The sequence below is a fragment of the Hordeum vulgare genome, chromosome 1H (genome assembly GCF_904849725.1).
Source record: "Hordeum vulgare subsp. vulgare chromosome 1H, MorexV3_pseudomolecules_assembly, whole genome shotgun sequence".
Classification (NCBI taxonomy): domain Eukaryota; kingdom Viridiplantae; phylum Streptophyta; class Magnoliopsida; order Poales; family Poaceae; genus Hordeum; species Hordeum vulgare.
This window is the reverse complement of record NC_058518.1, coordinates 124,868,738-124,887,100: the sequence shown is the minus strand read 5'-3', so window position 1 is coordinate 124,887,100 and position 18,363 is coordinate 124,868,738. Positions and strand designations below refer to the sequence as shown.

The following is an 18,363-nucleotide window of genomic DNA, read 5'->3' as shown; positions in this document are numbered from 1 at the left end:
ATCGGGGGTGGGGGTGGCGGTGGTGGCGGTGAAGAGGAGCGCGCAGGCGAAGAGCAGGTCGTGCGCGCGGGAGGCGGCGGCGGCGCGCGAGGAGGCCCCGGGAGAGGCGCGAGAGGACTGTTGGAAATATGCCCTAGAGGCAATAATAAATTAGTTATTATTATATTTCTTTGTTCATGATAATCATTTGTTATCCATGTTATAATTGTATTGATTGGAAACACAGTGCATGTGTGGATACACAGACAAAACATTGTCCCTAGTAAGCCTCTAGTTGACTAGCTCGTTGATCAAAGATGGTCAAGGTTTCCTCACCATAGGCAAGTGTTGTCACTTGATAACAGGATCACATCATTAGGAGAATCATGTGATGGACTAGACCCAAACTAATAGACGTAGCATGTTGATCGTGTCATTTTGTTGCTACTGTTTTATGCGTGTCAAGTATTTGTTCCTATGACCATGAGATCATATAACTCACCGACATCGGAGGAATGCTTTGTGTGTATCAAACGTCGCAACATAACAGGGTGACTATAAGGATGCTCTACATGTATCTCCGAAGGTGTTCATTGAGTTAGTATGGATTGAGACTGGGATTTGTCACTCCGTGTGACGGAGAGGTATCTCGGGGCCCACTCGGTAATACAACATCACATTCAAGCCTTGCAAGCAATGTGACTTAGTGTAAGTTGCGGGATCTTGTATTATGGAACGAGTAAAGAGACTTGCTGGTAAACGAGATTGAAATAGGTATATGGATACCGACGATCGAATCTCGGGCAAGTAACATACCGAAGGACAAAGGGAATGACATACGGGATTATATGAATCCCTGGCACTGAGGTTCAAACGATAAGATCTTCGTAGAATATGTGGGATCCAATATGGGCATCCAGGTCCTGCTATTGGATATTGACCGAGGAGTCTCTCGGGTCATGTCTCCATAGTTCTCGAACCCGCAGGGTCTGCAAACTTAAGGTTCGACGTTGTTTTATGCGTATTTGAGTTATATGGTTGGTTACCGAATGTTGTTCGGAGTCCCGGATGAGATCCCAGACGTCACGAGGAGCTCCAGAATGGTCCGGAGGTAAAGATTGATATATAGGAAGTCCTGTTTTGGTCACCGGAAAAGTTTCGGGCTCATCGGTAGTGTACCGGGATTGTCGGGAGGGGTGTCACGCCCCAAGGGGTCTCATGGGCTATGGGAAGAGATAAACCAGCCCCTAGTGGGCTGGAATAAGTTCCCACTAAGGCCCATAAGGTTTGAGAAGGAAAAAACACAAGGTGGAAAGAGTTTCCAAGTGGGAAGGTGGAATCCTACTCCAAGTAGGATTGGAGCACGACTCCTCCACCACCAATTTCGGCCAAACCTTGAGGGTTTGAGGCAGCCTCTTCCCTCCCCCTCCCTCCTATATATACTAAGGTATTAGGGCTGATTTGAGACAACTTTTGCCACGGCAGCCCGACCACATACCTCCACGGTTTTTCCTCTAGATCGCGTTTCTGCGGAGCTCGGGCGGAGCCCTGCTGAGATTAGATCACCACAAACCTCCGTAGCACCGTCACGCTGCCGGAGAACTCATCTACCTCTCCGTCTCTCTTGCTGGATCAAGAAGGCCGAGATCATCGTCCAGCTGTACGTGTGCTGAACGCGGAGGTGCCGTCCGTTCGGCACTAGATCGGAGCGGATCGTGGGACTGATCGTGGGATGGTTCGTGGGACAGTTCGCGGGGCAGATCGAGGGACGTGAGGACGTTCCACTACATCAACTGCGTTCACTAACGCTTCTGCTGTGAGATCTACAAGGGTACGTAGATTGGAAATCCCCTCTCGTAGATGGACATCACCATGATAGGTCTCCGTGCGCGTAGGAAAAATTTTGTTTCCCATGCGACGTTCCCCAACAGTGGCATCATGAGCTAGGTTCATGCGTAGATGTAATCTCGAGTAGAACACAAAAGTTTTTGTGGGCGGTGATATGCGTCTTGCTGCCCTCCTTAGTCTATTCTTGATTCTGCGGTATTGTTGGATCGAAGCGTCTCGGACCGACATTACTCGTACGCTTACGAGAGACTGGTTTCATCGCTATGAGTGACTCCGTTGCTCAAAGATGACTGGCGGGGTGTCGGTTTCTCCAACTTTAGTTGAATCGGAATTGACCGAGGAGGTCCTTGGATGAGGTTAAATAGCAATTCATATATCTCCGTTGTGGTGTTTGCGTAAGTAAGATGCGATCCTACTAGATACCCATGGTCACCACGTAAAACATGCAAGAACAATTAGAGGACGTCTATCTTGTTTTTGCAGGGTATGCTTGTGATGTGATATGGCCAACGATGTGATGTGATATATTGGATGTATGAGATGATCATGTTGTAATAGTTAATATCGACTTGCACGTTGATGGTACGGCAACCGGCAGGAGCCATAGGGTTGTCTTTAAACTAACGTTTGTGCTTGCAGATGCGTTTACTATATTGCTAGGACGTAGCTTTAGTAGTAATAGCATGAGTAGCACGACAACCCCGATGGCGACACGTTGATGGAGATCATGATCATGGAGATCATGGTGTGACGCCGGTGACAAGAAGATCGTGCCGGTGCTTTGGTGATGGAGATCAAGAAGCACATGATGATGGCCATATCATGTCACTTATGAATTGCATGTGATGTTAATCCTTTATGCACCTTATCTTGCTTAGAACGACGGCAGCATTATGAGGTGATCTCTCACTAAAATTTCAAGACGAAATTGTGTTCTCCCCTACTATGCACCGTTGCGACAGTTCTTCGTTTCGAGACACCACGTGATGATCGGGTGTGATAGACTCAACGTTCATATACAACGGGTGCAAAACAGTTGCACACGCGGAACACTCGGGTTAAGCTTGACGAGCCTAGCATGTGCAGACATGGCCTCGGAACACATGAGACCGAAAGGTCGAGCATGAATCGTATAGTTGATATGATTAGCATAGAGATGCTTACCACTGAAACTATTCTCGACTCACGTGATGATCGGACTTGAGATAGTGGATTTGGATCATGTACCACTCAAATCACTAGAGAGATGTACTTTTTGAGTGGGAGTTCTTAAGTAATATGATTAATTGAACTAATTGTCATGAACATAGTCTAATGGTCTTTGCGAATTACGATGTAGCTTGCGCTATAGCTCTACTGTTTTTATATGTTCCTAGAGAAAATTTAGTTGAAAGTTGATAGTAGCAAACTTTGCAGAGGATTGTCCTCGTTGCTGCGCAGAAGACTTATGTCCTTAATGCACCACTCGGTGTGCTGCACCTCGAGCGTCATCTGGGGATGTTGTGAACATCCGACATACACGTTTCTGATGACTACACGATAGTTCAGTGCAAAATACTTAATGGCTTAGAAGCAAGGCGCCGAAGACGTTTTGAAACGTCACGGAACATAAGTGATGTTCTAAAGAGATGAAATTGTGATTTCATGCTTGTGCCCTTGTTGAGAGGTACGAGACCTCCGACAAGATTCTTTGTCCACAAAGTAAAGGAGAAAATCTCAATCATTGAGCGTCTGCTCAGATTGTCTGAGTACGACAATCGCTTGAATCAAGTGGGAGTTAATCTTCCAGATGAGATAGTGATGGTTCTCCAAAGTCACTGCCACCAAGCTGTGAGAGCTTCGTGATGAACTATAACATATCAAGGATAGATAGAATGATCCTTGAGCGATTCGCGATGTTTGACACTGCGAAAGTTGAAATCAAGGAGCATCAATAGTTGATGGTTAGTAAAACCACTAAGTTTCAAGAAAGGCAAGGGCTAGAAGGGATACTTCGTGAAATGGCAAAACAGTTGCTGCACTAATGAAGAGACCCAAGATTAAACCCAAACCCGAGACTAAGTGCTTCTTAATGAGGGGAACAGTCACTGAGGCGGAGCAACTCTAGATACTTGGTAGATAAGAAGGCTGGCAAAAGTCGAAAGAAGTATATTTGATATACATGATGTTGATGTGTACTTTACTAGTACTCCTAGTAGCACGAGGGTATTGGATACCGGTTTGGTTGCTAAGTGATTAGTAACACTAAATGATAGCTACGGCATAAACGGAGACTAGCTAAAGGCCAGGTGACGATACGTGTTGGAAGTGTTTCCAAGGTTGGTATGATCAAAACTTCGCACGCTCCCTCTACCATCGGGATTGGTGTTAAATCGAAATAATTGTTATTTGGTGCTTGCGTTAAGCATGAACATGATTGTATCGTGTTTATTGCAATACGATTATTCATTTAAAGAGAATAATGGTTACTCTATTTGCTTGAATAATCACCTTCAATGGTTTATTGAATCTCGATCGTAGTGTTACACATGTTCATGATATTGGTGCCAAAAGATACGAGGTAATGATGATAGTACCACTTACTTGTGGCACTGCCACTTGAGTCATGTTGGTATAAATTGCATGAAGAGGTTCCATGCTGATGGATCTTTATACTCACTTGATTTTGAATCACTACTGACATGCAAATCATACCACATGAGCAAGGCCTTGTTTTCATTGTGATGAAACAAGATAGTAACTTGTTGGAAGTGATACATTTTGATGTATGCAGTCCAATGGGTGCTGAGGCACGCAGTGGATATCGTTATGTTCTTACTTCAATAACGATTTGAGTGGATACAAGAGTATTTACTTAATGAATCACAAGTCTGAAATATTGAAAAGTTCAATTCTGTTTTGGAGTGAAGTTCGTCGTAACAAGAGGATAAACTGTCTACGATATGATCATAGAAATGAATATCTGAGTTACGAGTTTTGGTACGCAGTTAAGATAATGTGGAAATTGTTTCGCAGTTCATGCCACCTGGAACATCATAGTGTGATGATGCGTCTGAACGTCATAGCCACGCACTATTTGGTATGGTGCATGCTATGATGTCTCTTATCGAATTACCACTATCGTTTATGGGTTATGCATTAGAGACAACCGCATTCACTTTAAATAGGGCACCGCGTATTTCCGTTGAGATGACACAGTATAGACTGAGGTTTAGAGAAATCTAAATTGTCGTTTCTTGAAAGTTTGGGGCTTCAACACTTGTGTGAAAAGGTTTCAGTCGAATAAGATCAAACCCAAAGCGGATAAGTGCATCTTCATAGGATATCCAAAACAGTTGGGTACATCTCCTATCTCAGATCCGAAAGCAAAGTGTTTGTTTCTAGAAACGGATCCTTTCTCGAGGAAAGGTTTCTCTCGAAAGAATTGAGTGGGAGAGTGGTAGAACTTGATAAGGTTATTGAACCATCACTTCAACCAGTGCGTAGCAGGGCGCAGGAATTTATTCCTGTGGCGCCTACACCAATTGAAGTGAAAGCTGATGATGGTGATCATCGAGCATCGGATCAAGTTACTACAAACCTCATAGGTTGACAAGGTCGCGTACTACTGCAGAGTGGTACGGTAACCCTGTCTTGGAGGTCATGTTGTTGAGCAACTGTGAACCTACGAGTTATGGAGAAAGCAATGGTGGGCCCGGATTTCGACAAATGGCTGGAGGCCATGAAATCCGAGAGAGGATCCATGTATGAAAACAAAGTGTAGACTTTGGAAGAACTACTTGATGGTCATAGGACTATTGAATAAAGATGGATCTTTAAAAGGAAGACAGACGATGATGGTGACAAGTCACTATTAAGAAAAGCTCGACTTGTCGCAAAGATGTTTCCGACAAGATCAAACAGTTAACTATGATGAGACTTTCTCACTCGTAGTGATGCTAAAAGTCTATTAGAATTATGTTAGTAGTTGTTGCATTATTTATGAAATATTGCACATATGATGTCAAAACATTGTTTCCTCGACGGTTTCCTTGAGCAAACATTGTATGTGATACAACCAGGAGGTTTTGTCGATCCTAAAGATACTAGCAAGTATGCAAGCTCCAGCGATCCTTCAATGGACTGGTGCAAGCATCTCGGAGTTGGAATATACACTTTGATGAGATGATCAAAGATTTTGGGTTTGTACAAGGTTTATGAGAAACTTGTATTTCCAAAGAAGTGAGTGGGAGCACTATAGAATTTCTGATAAGTATATGTGGTTGACATATTGTGGATCAGAAGTAATGTAGAATTTCTGTAAAGCATACAAGGTTGTTTGAAAGGAGTTTTTCAAAGGAATACCTGGATTGTGCTACTTGAACGTTGAGCATCAAAGATCTATGGAGATAGATCGAAAGCGCTTAATAGAAGTTTCAACAAGATGCATGCCTTAACAAGTTTTTGAAGGAGTTCAAAATAGATCAGCAAAGAAGGAGCTCTTGGTTGCGTTGTAAGGTGTGAATTTGAGTAAGACTCAAAACCCGACCCTGGCAGAATAAAGAGAATAGACGAAGGTCGTCTTCTATGCCTTGGCCGTAGAATCTGAAGTATGCCATGCTGGGTACCGCACCTGATGTGTGCCTTGACTCAAAGTCTGCTGAGAGGTGCAGAGAGTGATCCATGATTGAATCACTAGCAGCGGTCAAAATTTATCCTTAGTAACTGATGGACTAAGGAATTTTTCTCGATTATGGAGGTGGTTAAAGAGTTCGTCGTAAAGGGTTACGTCGATGCAAGCTTTGACACTAATCCGAATAACTATGAGTAGTGAAACGGATTCGTATAGTAGACTAGATATTTGGAGTATTTCCGAATAGCACATAGTAGCAGCATCTATAAGATGATATAAAGATTTGTAAAGAACACACGGATCTGAAAGTTTCAGAACCGTTGACTAAAACCTCTCTCACGAGCAAGACGTGATCAGACCCCATAACTATATGGGTGTTGGATTCGTTGGAATCACATGGTGATGTGAACTAGATTATTGACTCTAGTGCAAGTGGGAGACTGTTGGAAATATGCCCTAGAGGCAATAATAAATTAGTTATTATTATATTTCTTTGTTCATGATAATCGTTTGTTATCCATGCTATAATTGTATTGATTGGAAACACAGTGCATGTGTGGATACACAGACAAAACATTGTCCCTAGTAAGCCTCTAGTTGACTAGCTCGTTGATCAAAGATGGTCAAGGTTTCTTGACCATAGGCAAGTGTTGTCACTTGATAACGGGATCACATCATTAGGAGAATCATGTGATGGACTAGACCCAAACTAATAGACGTAGCATGTTGATCGTGTCATTTTGTAGCTACTGTTTTATGCGTGTCAAGTATTTGTTCCTATGACCATGAGATCATATAACTCACTGACACCGGAGGAATGCTTTATGTGTATCAAACGTCGCAACATAACTGGGTGACTATAAAGATGCTCTACAGGTATCTCCGAAGGTGTTCGTTGAGTTAGTATGGATTGAGACTGGGATTTGTCACTCCGTGTGACGGAGAGGTATCTCGGGGCCCACTCGGTAATACAACATCACACACAAGCCTTGCAGGCAATGTGACTTAGTGTAAGTTGCGGGATCTTGTATTACGAACGAGTAAAGAGACTTGCCGGTAAACGAGATTGAAATAGGTATACGGATACTGACGATCGAATCTCGGGCAAGTAACATACCGAAGGACATAGGGAATGACATACGGGATTATATGAATCCCTGGCACTGAGGTTCAAACGATAAGATCTTCGTAGAATATGTGGGATCCAATATGGGCATCCAGGTCCTGCTATTGGATATTGACCGAGGAGTCTCTCGGTTCATGTCTCCATAGTTCTCGAAGCCGCAGGGTCTGCAAACTTAAGGTTCGACGTTGTTTTATGCGTATTTGAGTTATATGGTTGGTTACCAAATGTTGTTCGGAGTCCCGGATGAGATCCAGGACGTCACGAGGAGCTCCAGAATGGTCCGGAGGTAAAGATTGATATATAGGAAGTCCTGTTTTGGTCACCGGAAAAGTTTCGGGCTCATCGGTAGTGTACCGGGAATGCCGGGAGGGGTGCCGGGGACCATCGGGAGGGGTGCACGCCCCAAGGGGTCTCATGGGCTATGGTAAGAGATAAACCAGCCCCTAGTGGGCTGGAATAAGTTCCCACTAAGGCCCATAATGTTTGAGAAGGAAAAAACACAAGGTGGAAAGAGTTTCCAAGTGGGAAGGTGGAATCCTACTCCAAGTAGGATTGGAGTAGGACTGCTCCACCTCCAATTTCGGCCAAACCTTGAGGGTTTGAGGCTGCCTCTTCCCTCCCCCTCCCTCCTATATATACTAAGGTATTAGGGCTGATTTGAGACAACTTTTGCCACGGCAGCCCGACCACATACCTGCACGGTTTTTCCTCTAGATCGCGTTTGTGCGGAGCTCGGGCGGAGCCCTGCTGAGATTAGATCACCACCAACCTCCGGAGCGCCGTCATGCTGCCGGAGAACTCATCTACCTCTCTGTCTCTCTTGCTGGATCAAGAAGGCCGAGATCATCGTCGAGCTGTACATGTGTTGAACGCGGAGGTGCCGTCCATTCGGCACTAGATCGGAGCGGATCGTGGGACGGATCGTGGGATGGTTCGTGGGACAGTTCGCGGGGTGGATCGAGGGACGCGAGGACGTTCCACTACATCAACCGCGTTCACTAACGCTTCTGTTGTGCGATCTACAAGGGTACGTAGATCGGAAATCCCCTCTAGTAGATGGACATCACCATGATAGGTCTTCGTGCGCGTAGGAAAATTTTTGTTTCCCATGCGACGTTCCCCAACAAGGATGGTGGGGGATGAGGGGTCGGAGGGGTCCGGGTCGGCGAGGACAAAGAAGGAGTGGCCGTGGAGGCGGAGGCGGCGGAGCATGGAGAGGAGCGCGGCCGAGGCGGATGGGGGCAGGAGGGCCGTGCAGGCCGCCGCGCGCACCGGCTGCGGGAGCGCGGTCAGCCAGCACAAGATCGCGGCACACGGGGAAGGGGAGGGGGAGGCGGAGGGGCTGCTAGGGTTGGAGGCGTGGTAGAGGGCGACGTGCGCCGCTAGCAGCACGGACTCCACCGGTGCCTCCTCCTCATCGGGGGAGTGACCGCCACATCCGCCGCCGCCACAGCCGCCGCAAGGAAGCCGCGTCGTCCACCTCCTCCTCCTCCGCGCTCAAGGTGCGCAAGGACCGCAAGCCCCGCTACAAGCGCCGCCGCCGGGAGAGGCGGAGGTCCTGTTCAGACGACGACGACTACAGGAGAGCCTCCCCCTCCTTACCACCTCTCCGTGTATAGGTTTCCGTTGCTAGCTAGGGTTAGGCTGAAAGAGCTCGTGATCTAGGAGATTCGGTTGGTGCGGATGACTTTGGAATTTTCTCTATGATTTGAGCTATTATGATGTCAAGCTTTGGGCAGCTAAAGAATAGTTCAATCTTAGGGTTCTAGAGAATATTTTTAATAGGAAACACCGCCTTCCTGAAGAAAAGTTGTTCTGCAAATCCAAGCGAAACACATACTAAAATTAGTTTGTATTTGTTCAAGGGGAAGTGTATTTGAGTTTAGGACTCCAGTTTTGTTTGTATTTTTGGGTTGTAGGGAATTGGGATCCCTCTCCCTTGCAGTCAGGAACAAGTTTAGGTGGACCTGAATTGAGTGGTTCTAAAGAAGGGTGGGATACTCTTTATGCAAATTGCAGTGATCAAATATTTAATTGATGTGATCTTTTTAGTCACGACACATGATGGTTTAGTGCATTAGCTAGATTAGGGCCAGACTTTGAGGAGATTCAGACTTGTGATTAATAGTGGGTAGTAGTTGCATGAGCAAATTTATTCTATTCCTTTTCCCAGAATTCTCTATTCTCATCGAAGGAGGAAAACTCACCCTTGAAGGTCATAGACTTTGGTTTGTCTGTCTTTGTAAAGGCAGGTTAGTCTAACATATTTCCATTCAAATTTTTGTTTAACATTTTGTTTTTACTACATTTAAATGTGGCTGTATTATGACACCACAATTGTTACATCTTGAGATGAAAGACTCAATGACATTGTTGGAAGTGCATATTATGTTGCTCCTGAGGTGCTTCATCGATCTTATGGCACTGAGGGAGATATGTGGAGCATTGGAGTAATTGCCTACATTTTGCTTTGTGGGAGCCGATCTTTCTGGGTACGCACAGAATCTGGAATATTCCGAGTTGTCCTTAAGGCAGAACCAAGGTTTGATGAGGCCCCATGGCCTACTCTCTCTGCTGAAGCCAATGGCTTCGTAAAAAGGTTGCTTCATAAGGATTACCACAAGAGGATGACTACCTCACAAGCTCTCAGTAAGAACTATATTTGTTTGGCACTGCTGTACAGTAATGTCCTCCTTAGGAAGACTATCCTTCTGCATAATGATGCTTAACTGTTTACTTGTGCAATGGTACCTGCAGGTCACCCATGGATCCGAGATGCACAACAAGTGAAGATTCCTCTAGATATGATAATCTACAAGCTTATGAGAGCTTATATCAGTTCATCTTCATTGCAGAAGTCTGCTTTGAGGGTATACAGTATGCACTTGAAACAGACTTAAGAAAACAAAGCGTATAGGATTCTATGCATATTATTTGTTACAAATTTGTTCTACAATATGCAATCCAACATTAACAATACCCTAATTTTTTCCCTTTGTTACTTTTCTCGGTAGCAACAACCTCAGCTTCGGCAACATATCATGGAGCAACACTGCATTGCCGTGGAATTGCAGGGCCGCGGCGCAGCGGAGGCATGTTTGCAGGGTCGTCTAGCAGTCGAGAAAGTGCAAGGTTGCCGTCACGCCATTCGACTTCGGGAGCGCCAAGGAGCCGTCTCCATCGACAAGCCCGATGGGCCTTATATGGCCACCATCATCTTGGTCAAGCGGGTAGTAGGCCCTGAAACTCCGCGAGAGACATGCCATGTTGTCATCTACCATGGCGGCAATGTGCCATACTGGGCGGGGCAGAGCTATGGGATTATTCCTTCGGTAAGCGTCTAGACATTTCCACCATTCCCAGTTTTCCTCTCTTAGAATGTTGAACAAGGAACTCTTGGTGTCATTAAATAGGAGGATAAACATATCAAGTTCTCACGTACTGAAAGAAATTATGTTCCAAACTATACAAATTTATTTGAGTTTACTGAAACAAGGGACTCTTTGTGTTACTAAATGAGAGGATAAACATACCAAATTATGTTGTACTGAATGAAATTATGTCTGAAGTTATAGACACTGATTTCAGTATGCTACTTGACTTTATTCATAGGAGAATTACTTTAGATTAACTCAAGTACCGAATATATATTCATTACATCTGCTATCGTCCTTGATTTCACCATCTATATTCATCACTCACTAAACCCATTGGGTATCTATCAGGGAGAGAACCCAAAGACGCGTCGAAACCCACACAATGCATGTGTGTATTCGATTGCATCTACTAGGTATAAGGATTCATCTGATAGAAATACCGCCAGTTTATGTGTTTGGCATGCAATTTATTCTGATCCTGAAACTAGCAAGGACGACCCCTCAAAGAGTTGTGTCTGCAGTAATTTATTATGCAAATCAAAGCTCGGGGACAAGATTCACCTCACAGGTTAGTTGATTTCTTTTAGAATGATTTGAAGACTTTCCTGTGTGTTGGAAGTGTTATATGAGTGCCTCTATCTTACTTTAGAAGGACCAAATTTTCTCAGTTACATTTTCCTGAAGTTCATTTGCGCTAAACTATCTACTTTTGAATCATTCTAAAAGAAGGCGTTAGTACATTCTAACCATTGGTCGAAAACATTAAGAAGGGGTGGAGTTTTTCACAGGCCACTCGTGTACAGTGTACATTCTGACTAAGATCAAATTATTATGCACTAACTAGAGAAATAACATTTTGTGTATCCAAGAGCCTCTTACAGTATGGCTATCGCTGACACTAATATGGGTATCTTCTTTCTGTCCTGCTGCCAACTAGATATTTTATATCAGTTTTGTCATACTTGATCATTATTTTTGTATAAAGTCTTGATTGGCTTCCATCCACCCCACGGAGGACGTCTCTGGTTTCCGGCTATCTGCAATGCCAAGAGGTGACTTTAGAGTTCTTCTGGGCTTGCACGGGAATGGCATCGGGTGCCGTGCGGTGCTCAGGGGAGCCACCACGATAAAGGCATGAACAAGCTAGCCTATGCATGGTTCTCTCGTAGTACCGCAGGTACGATTGCAAGCTGTCCCTTCCACTTCTATCCCGTTTCAATTGTGCCAATGCATACTTATCTTGCATACCAAGCCTCTTTGAGGTTCATGTTGAGGTCAGTTTGAATCTCTTAAATTCGGTGTATTATGGAAAGGTTTCAAGGTCTTATATTTATTCCGAATCACATGTCTAATATTTTGCATGAAGACACTCTTTGCGGGGATGTCATTCCACTTTTCCACTCCTCGGGACTAGACACCGTTGTCTATTTTGCATATTATCATGGGGCACCACTGTATCATGCTTGTCATCACCAACCTCCAGCAGCGATTATGCCATGCAGAAATCAGGGGACGCCAACACCTCCTCAACTGACTATTTGTGGTATTCATTAGATATTTGATTTAATAAGGACCTTAATTTGTGTTGAGTGACTAACAACGCTTCTGACTAGCAGTGAAGAGCACTAAGACCTTGAAACTCGATGTCAAGGCTTGTGGCCCGAAACATATTTGCTGGTTTTTATAAGAATTTTGTATTATATATTAGCAATTAGTTGCTTACTTAGTGTCCAGGCGATTCTAACAATCAGCCCGTATGTTATGCATGTTTAACATATATCTTGAGATTAACTCTCACAAAGAGTTGCCGATGATATTAATTACCACCAACTTAGTAGTTTTCATAGCTGGATTAAATTTTAAAAATACCTTCAACTTAATCAAATATGTTATATTCAATGGTAGGTGATAAGTGGCATATTTGATTAATTATTTTTCTCAATAGGAAGGTTGGCAAGTGGAGACTTGTAACCAAGTATCGTATTCCCACATTGTAACCTAATGTCTTTATTCATTGGGCCCCAACATATTTAGTTCAACGCGCATCCTGATATTTCTTTGTTTTCATGCATATAATATTTTAGCGGAATGCTCTTTCAGCTATATAACTGCAATCAGTTATGTATATTATTATTATGCAATGGTACGAACTCCAAGCCCCCAGCGCGCTCAGCCAAATCTGCACTGGCTTAGGAAACTTCTTAAATGTAAGTATTCAATCATCGCTTGGAGGTGGTAGTACGAGAATGAAAAAATTGTCTTTGTAGAAGGGGGTGATCTGCGCCGGCGCGCCGGCCCAGATTTTTGGCCGGCCACGAGCGGGTCGCAGGATCCACCAACCCCGTGCCGTCTGCACTGTTGGATCCGCATGCAATATTTTTCTTCCTATGCAGCAAATTTTTCAACGGTTGCAACAAAAAACAAAAATTGTAGCAAAAAAAAATGTCTACGTGATCGTAGCAAAAAAACGAAGCTGATGGTACGTGGTAGCAAAAGTCAAACGCCGGTTGTAACAAAAATTTACGTGACGTGTATGCAACTTTTTAGTGAACGGTTGCAGCAAAACATGATGCCGATTGTAGCAAAAATTAACACGGTTGTAGCAAAAAGTAAAAAACATCGATTGTAACAAAAAATCCGACGAACTAGAGTTGCAACCAAACTTATATGCAGCTTTTTTACCGAGACAAAAATATAGTAAAAAACGCTTGCAGCAAAAATAACGCAGGTTGCAACATTTTTAAACGAAAAATGTTGCATCCATTGACCGGAGAAGCACGCGGCTGGGAAACATGTCGCAAGACCCGCGCGCGCCAGGGGGCGACCGGCGCGTCGGTTCGGCCGACGCGCGGGTGGGAAACGATTCCCTTGTAGAAGATATCTAATTCCATGGCAATGTTTTTGAGGTTTTGGCATTTCTTTAATTACAAACTGGTTTTCTTTGTGTCAGGTTTTAGATAATTATGAAGATAGGTCTACCGGGAGGAATGGGGAAACTCCCCTTTGTTATTCATAATAAAGTGAGATATCGAGTAAACTGTTGTTTATTATAAGAGGTGTCAGTAAACCACGAGAGCATTTTGGTGGAGAAGACACGAAGATAAGCAAATAGGTATCACGGTTGTTGCTGTCGAGAGAGAAGTGTAAATAAGATAAGATACAACATGGAGCGGTAGAACATGAGATATATTACTTGTCGCTTCCCATCTACTTTGGCTTAAGACTTCGTACAAGATTGATCTTATCATGAAATGGAGGAAGTCGAGAATCTTGAGGTTTTCCAATGAGTGTTCGATTACATACATAGGCTCTTTCTCATGGCCCACGCTTGGACAATGAGTAGGCATACTATTTTCAAAATGAGTAGGCATCTTTCCTTTCTTAGTAAGTACTACTATTATGCACTTACGTTAAATGAGTAGGTATCTTTCCTATCTTAGTAAGTACTATTGTTATGCACTTACGTTAAATGAAATTTATCCATTTTGTAGTATCCTAGAATGGTTTACACATGGTGTGGCTCCTCAAACTAAGATGATCGAGCAGCAATCTAGAGTTCTCAATACAGACCAATGACGCCTCCTCGAGATCCACTTCTCTGCCGCCCCCAACCCTGGTATAGTATGAAAATCCTACGAATAAATCAGAAGAATAGGTAATTATCGGATGCTTATGTTTTGTTGGTGTAGTAGTCCTTTTAGGTCCAGTCCTTAATGATGTTACTCGATGTTTTCGTTTGGTCGAGTGATTTTGCATGTTAATAATACAATAGATGGATCTACTTAATACTTTTGAGTGCATAATGTTTCCTGAAAGCCTTAAATTTGATGTGAAGGCCTCTGCATTATTATTGTCGGTACTAAATTACATCAAAGACTTCAACAAGGGATGATGCCTCTTTTACCTGATTGGTGTGCTTTCTTAGTTCCCTTTCCTGAGTAAATCATGGTGTAGTTGCGTCTTACCTTCTGTGTGAGCTTGTAGGTGTGCGCTTCATCACTTTTTTGTTTCTTATACTATCCTTGTTTTGTTTCTTATGTTTAGGTTTAGATGTTTTCTTCAACCTGGAGGCTCAGCCAGGTTTTCCTTCAATCTTCTACTTCGACCTCTACTATTTTCATGCAGAATGTTAAACAAAATATCCAAGAGAAGTACAGCTGCTCTCGGGTTCAGAAGATACCCTGGAGAAATTTGTGTTGTTGTGTTTCGAATGATGACTCTAGCTATAATAGAAATGTATTAGGAATACATGGACATGCATATGCATTTCATGGCTCTGAATGAGGTCAATATCCCATATTAGCTATATTTTATTCATATATTTTTGCCTTTGCTTTGTGCGGTGGGTGGTGGCTGTTTGATAATGGTCCAGTTTGGATGTTTTTATGATACTATCGAGATATTTCACACCGTATGTATTAACTATTGACAATTTTAGTTAATGATTCCTGATATTTATCTCTCTATGGTTGTCCATCCACACAGTAACATGCAACTACTAGGGTAAATTAAATTTTAAACTTCCATTATTTATCAATTGATATTCAAAAGGTAGCACTTATTGGAAATTAAAATATTAACAATGAGCTTAAGTCGTGTTATGAGCCGAAACTTGCTTTGTTCGCTAGGCTTGCTCAATAAATTTATCTTTGTTCCTTATTATTGCATGCATTAAATATTCATCATATATCATATCTTCATATGCGATGTGTTGTGACCCATTAGGTGACCTCAATTGTTCCGCGATCATGGCTTCAAGCATCGCCACCGCCTAGCTAGAGGCGATGATCATCCAATTCGTCAAATGACTTCAAACATTTTATGTTTATTTTTTAATCCGTGGTAAAGCACGGGCATTCGACTAGCCATATTGCATATTGTGGGAAATAAGATATGTGTTAACAAAAAATAAAACCAGCAGAGAAGGATGAAACAAAACAATTAAACTCAAGCCATATTGTTATATATTCCCGTGACAACGTACGGGCATTCAACTAGTCATATATAAATTGACCTGTGAGACATCTAATCTACACAAAACCATGGATTGGCTAATCCTCACCTGGCTGAGAATTTTGCAAAGCTACATCGATACAAGAGTGAAACTTTAGGCCCTGTTTGGTTCCAAATAAATCATCAACTTATAAGTTAAAAAGTGCAAAAAATGACTTATTTTGCCAAATAGACCCAACTTATAAGTCACCCCAACTTATAAGTCATAAGTTGCTCCACCCCAACTTAAAACTTATAAGTCACCCATTTTTGCATGAAAATGTGACTTATAAGTCAGATGACAACCAAACAGGCGTGACTTATAAGTCACTGGTTTTAAATCACCTGACTTATAAGTCATCTGACTTATAAGTCATCTGACTTATTGAAACCAAACAGGGCGTTAGTTACGTAAAAAGTGATTTCGTATTCGATTGTGTCTTAAAAATTCTCATGCCACGGCCACCTTAGAACTGAACACCGTCGGTTCGTGGATTATGACCTGCGGCATTACTGGCACCAAAAATACTGGAGCAGCGTGGCACATCGGATTACTCTGTTCTGCCGGCCAGAACGTCGCCTCGTGGCACATCAGATTACTCTGCTCAACGGGCCGGAACACCGCCGCGTGGGGTGGTGTATGTTGGGTAGCTCTGGCTGTTGATGTCGACGTGGTGGTGGTCCAAGAAGCCGTGTCATCTGTCGAGTCTTCCGTTGAGTCTGCCGTCAACAGAGACGACGACGCTATCCGCCATGGGAGAGCGGGGGCGAGCGGCGGCTTGGAGGGCGCAGCGCCAGCCGTCGGCGTCTCCCACAACGTATTCGGCGACGTCGCGATCCGCCGCACGGGAGAGGGAGCGGGAGGGGCCAGGCCCTCGGTCGCCTTCGCTGGCAACAGAGCCGGCGACGTCGCGCTACGCTGCATGGGAGCTGGTCTTCCGAGGGCCTTGGAGGTCAGCGACGGGGCGGAGGCGTCGCGGAACAGGTAGATCCGGAACCGGCGCAAGTTCAGGTCGTTGAACAGTCGGACCTGCAGGTCCCGGTAGAGCACCAGGTCCAGCATGTCCCGCAGGTCCTCGTCCGTGTCCACGTCGCAGAGCGAGTCCAGCCCCTCGCCGGAGTAGCAGTACTTGACGGAGAAGTCGGAGAAGCCCGCGCGCGCCGCCAGCAGGTCGCGGAAGCCCCTCGGCGAGACGGACGAGACGACGTTGAGGAGCAGGTGCTCGCCGTCGACGTACCTCGGCGGCCGGCCCTGGGCGCGCTCGATCCTCCCGCCGTAGCTAACCATCAGCTTCACGCAGCGCTGCCGGTCGGCTGCCATGATCGAACGGTGCGCGCGTGCCGTCGCCGGTCTTCTCGCGAATGTACGGGATTTTCCGATGATCCGGTGGGTGGAGGGACGTAGGCTGGAGGGGAGTAGCAGTATGGGCTGCCGTCGACGCAGATATATAGGTTGGCCTTTGGCCCTTCCAACGAGAGCCGGACCCGGACTCATGACCGAACGAGATACCGTATCAGAATACGATCAGAACCAGCCAAAACAAGGCAACAGGTTTTAGCGGTCCAATGCTTCACCTCTGAGATCACGCACGAGCAAATCGTGTGCCAGAGTTTCCACGTCACTCTTATCACTTCTCGTCAACAGCCTGCTTTCCTGAATAAGTTTTTTTTTACCGGAGCTGATATGTATAGGTGCTCGGCTTGTACTTGGCGACCAGTTCCCGCACAGCGGCCAGGAGCTGGTCGCGCGCGTTGTACTTGAGAAGGGCGAGCGCTCGTCGGTGGACGTGTAAATGACGTACCAGCCCTTCATGACGCCCACGTGACCGCGGGCCGGGTCGCCCTCTAGCAGGATCGTGTCCGGGGCGACCAGGTCGGGCTTGAGCACGTCGACCCACTCGAGGTTTCGGATGGTGCCGCGCAGCGCGGCGTAGATGACGCGCTGGTCCGTGACGGCCGTCGCGGCGTCGGTCGACACAGCGACGTAGCCGATCCAGTTGGACTCCTTGCTCCACGCCTCGCGGGAGAGGGAGTACACCATGAGCCCCGGGGGCAGCGACGTAGCCGCGGTGGCGTAGAGGTTGGCGGCCACGGATATGTCGCCCACGGCGGGGAACTGCGTGCGGCTGAAGAGCGTGGCCCTGGAGAAGCGACAGGTGCCGCAGTACTTGGAGTGGGAGTCGGAGTTGAAGGAGACGTAGGTGACCTGGCAGAGGTCGCATCGGAGAAGTCGAGCGGGTCGATGAGGCCGTCCCAGTGCGCGGAGCCCAGCAGCTCCGGCCACGCCGGGGCGCCATTGGCGCCGGCACCGACCAGGGCGCTGGACAGGAGGACGCCCTGGCTCGCGTCCATGTGTGCGCACCGGCGCTGAGAGCTGTGTGTGTGATGGGAAGAAGATTAGGTAGCGACTGGACAGGGCGTCAGGGGAG

At 45.2% G+C, this 18,363-nt stretch overlaps 1 pseudogene; it reads right to left on the bottom strand.

Annotated features, from left to right (window-relative positions):
* Positions 1-16,554: 16,554 nt before the first annotated feature.
* LOC123408021 lies at positions 16,555-17,385 on the bottom strand (annotated as a pseudogene).
* Positions 17,386-18,363: the final 978 nt, after the last annotated feature.